This window comes from Camelus ferus, chromosome 7 (assembly GCF_009834535.1).
Source record: "Camelus ferus isolate YT-003-E chromosome 7, BCGSAC_Cfer_1.0, whole genome shotgun sequence".
Lineage (NCBI taxonomy): Eukaryota > Metazoa > Chordata > Mammalia > Artiodactyla > Camelidae > Camelus > Camelus ferus.
In genome coordinates this window covers 6,134,043-6,137,697 of record NC_045702.1, presented here as the reverse complement: position 1 = coordinate 6,137,697, position 3,655 = coordinate 6,134,043, and the positions used below count along the sequence as shown (strand labels likewise).

At 45.9% G+C, this 3,655-nt stretch overlaps 1 non-coding gene across 1 annotated transcript; it reads right to left on the bottom strand.

Moving 5' to 3' along the window:
* Positions 1-3,583: 3,583 nt before the first annotated feature.
* Positions 3,584-3,655, bottom strand: TRNAC-GCA. The gene has a single exon. It is a non-coding gene; the product is annotated as a tRNA-Cys (tRNA).

The following is a 3,655-nucleotide window of genomic DNA, read 5'->3' as shown; positions in this document are numbered from 1 at the left end:
TTGCTGGAACAGAGCTCCTCCTTAGCGTATTTCACCTGTGTTGCCACATCCAAGGATTCCATAGTGCACTGTAATCTCTTGTTCATTCTCAGCCAGCCTGTGGAAACTGACATACCCCCCACAAACTGACCAGAGACCACTCTTCTGGCTATGATTTCATCTTTCCATTCCCCAGAGACCCCTCACTGTCTAACAGGCACTCTTCTACTTTGTAGTCACAAACTGAATTCCTTCAAAAACTGAAGTCTCTTACTCTTCCCTCAGAGGCTGGTGAGCAGTGCAGGGGGGAAGCAGTGAAGACGTGTAAGAATCACAGCTGTATTAGTCAGCTATTTCCACAGTAATGCTTCAAAACAAATCATCCTCAAATTCTAAATCATGCAACAATAAGCATTTATTTTCATATTCATAGGGCAGCAGCATGGATGCCAAACAATGGATGGAGGCTGGGCTTTACCTGGTGGCCCTGCTTCAAGCTGGGGGTCCATTTGTGCCTGGTTTCTCTCTGTGAACTGGGCTTAGGTCTGCTCCTTGTCTATTTGTTCTGGAGTCTGCGCTGGAGAAGCAGCATCTAGCAGGGGCAGCTCTTCTCACGGCAATAGCAGAAAAACAAAAAGACAAGCCCAACAATACAAGCAGGTTTCAAGCCTCTGCGTGTATTACATGTGCTAGATCCCATCAGGCAAAGAAAGTCATAGGACCAAGCCCTAAATCAAGGGCAAGGAAATATATACCACTTCTAAAGGGAGGATCTGAGAAGACTTGAGGCAAAGGGCACGGAAAGAATGAGTGAAGAACGGGGGCTAAGAGTTTAATCTACCATGGCCTGCTCTCTTGGTTGCAATTATTTACGTCTCTCCCACAAGCAAAATACACTCAGCTTTATCCCAAGCCCCCAAAGCCTCATCCAATCAGACAAAGTCCAGGATCTTCTGATCTACATTAGGTCCAGGAGAGGCTTCTCTTGATCCAGAAATGTATGAGCTTAAGAGACAAGTTATCCACCATGCACACATCCAGAAACCAGTGATAGTACAGGAACAGACTGACTGCAATAAACATTTGCATTCAAAGACTGGACAAAATGGGCAGCACATATAGATAGTCACAACAACTGGGTATGCAAAAGAAACTGTCACACTCCCTTCTACTTTGGGTACAGCCACAGCCTCCTTCTAGATACCAGTTTAAGTCTTTGCTAGCCTTTTTGCAATAATGTTGCATAACAAAACACTGAAAACTCAGTGGCACACAATAAGCATTCCAGGAATATGAAATGTTCCTTGCTTAGACCCTGGTTCTGCTACCTGGGAGTGGCTCCCAGTCCATGGCTCTACATGACTCTTGGCTCCACCCCCTGAGAAGTCTTCCTTTTTCATCATTTTCCTTTGCAAATTCTGAAAAGCTCATTGGAAAATATGCCCCTTTTGGTGGCTGAGCATTCTTCTCAGCTTGCTTCCCACCCATAGAATGTTGGAGGTCCAGAGATCTTTTGACTTCCCAGTTTCAGTCTTTTTTAGTTCAGGCTGTGAATGCTTTTGTTAGTACAGCTCTCTTAAGAAATTTGTGGGTTTCCTATGTATTTCATTCCTTGTGTCAAAAGCCATGATCACAATTTTTTTTTAACCTATGCCCTCCCTCCACCTCCATTATCAATATTTGGGCATTTCTGTGAGACCACATCCTTAATCTTTCTAGGAACACTTTTGTACAACTGAGAGGATATTCTTGACATCACCTTAATTCTTTCAGTGCTCTTAATTAAAGGCATTAAAGCCACACCCTTGATTTGAACTGTTCCCTGAGGCTATGTTTTACTGGAAGGCTCTACATTTAGTCTTTTTTCTAAAGTGATGTAATAATTCTGATTACAAGTTCTCTTCTGAACTCAAATCTTTTTTTTTTCTTTTTAGTTTCTTATCCAAAACAGCCTGTAACAAATAGCTTAGGCATTCAACATTTTGCCTGGAAAGATCCTACCTCCAATTCTATTGGTTCAAGTATTTTCTGCCTTTCAGGTGATCACAAATCTCCATTTTCCCTGCCCTCAATGCTAATTTTCTCACCATTTTTCCAGACTGATTGTAACAGCTTCCTTGCCACCCACTGCTTCATCATGAAGCCATGTCACGTATGGTAGACTTTCGTTACAGCAGGACCCTTCTTCTAGATACCAATTTCAGTATGTCGCAGTCTTGTTCATAATAACGCTGCATAACAAGCCACCCCTCAAACCAGTAACACAGAACAATGGGCAGTTACTGTCTGTCACACCTATGGGTTTGCAGGTTGAATGTGAATCAGCTGATCTAGGTTGGGCTTGGCAGGGTGGGTGGACTTCAAACTGCCCATCTAGCTGGCCTTGGCGCCTCTCAGTGAGTTGGGCTCAGGGTTGGGCTTTGTGTGTTCATGCTGGAGCCCAGGCTGAAGGAGAGGAGCTTACAGGGTTAAGCATATTTCGTGGTAACGGTGGAAGTTCCAGAGGCAAACCCAACCTTGCAAGTAAATCTTCAAGGCCCTGCTTGCATCATACCTGTCAACATCGTGTTGGCCAAAACAAGTCACATGGTGTGCCAGTTACCCATGTATTGACTCTCAGCTCCAAATTCACCCTTCCATACCTGCTGTGGGAAAACGGACTGGATTCTTTAAGCATTTCTCCTTTAAGTGAGCACAATGTTAACAGCTGTCGGTAGAGGGCGCAGGAGGGATGTTGCGGGAGAAAGGGGTCTTCTATCCCTAGTTCCTGCAGCAGGTGTTTGCTTGCCCCTCCGCCTTCCTGCTGCAGGGTGCGCGGTGGTGCAGGTGTGGAAGGACACTTGGTAGTGCTCTGCCCCAGGCACATGTCCGGAGAATGAAATCCCTTGGTGACCTCGCAGCCCTGGCTGGGCAGGTGACCACTCCCCCACCCCCAGCTCCCTCTATGCACCCGCCTGCCAGCTTCGACTTGTTTCTGCCCAGAAGTCTGGTTCCCAGGTCTACTTGTGAACAGTGCACACCCCAGGCGTCACACTTCCACATAGCTTACTTGTGTCCCCCGACGTTGCTTCCTGGTTGCCTGGCAACCGTGAACAGGTCTGGTTGAGGCAACCTGATGGGTAGTCTGCAATCCCAACCTCCCCGGATGAGGACTGAATCCTAGCTATGGGAAGTGTCCCCTTTCCAAATTTGTCCTTGCTTGGGCCCCTCACCCCAGGGGTACCTTTAGAGTTTTCTTTGCACCTTCATAGTTACTCTCCTTTCATAGCACAATAATTCTTTATATTAAACGTCTCCTGTTTAAATTACCGTGTAGATTCTGTCTCCTGATTGGCCTAGACTGATACAGCTGAGCCCAGATACTGGCCTATAGGGGAGAAAGAGCAAAGTCACAAAGGCATAGAAACAGAGAGATGTGAATTATAGCCAATAGGTCAATCTACTGCACTTCAAGGTGACAGAGGAGAGAAGACACCTTAAAAAACAACACAGTCTGGGTAAAAGTGGTGGGGGTGGTGATGAAAGAAGGCACTGATATTAAGCAGAATGTGCTCTCGGGGAAGCCATTTATCTGTTTTTGGTAATAGAAAAAAAGTTACTCTTAGGGGGACACCCGGATTTGAACCAGGGACCTCTTGATCTGCAGTCAAATGCTCTACCCCTGAGCTATACCCCC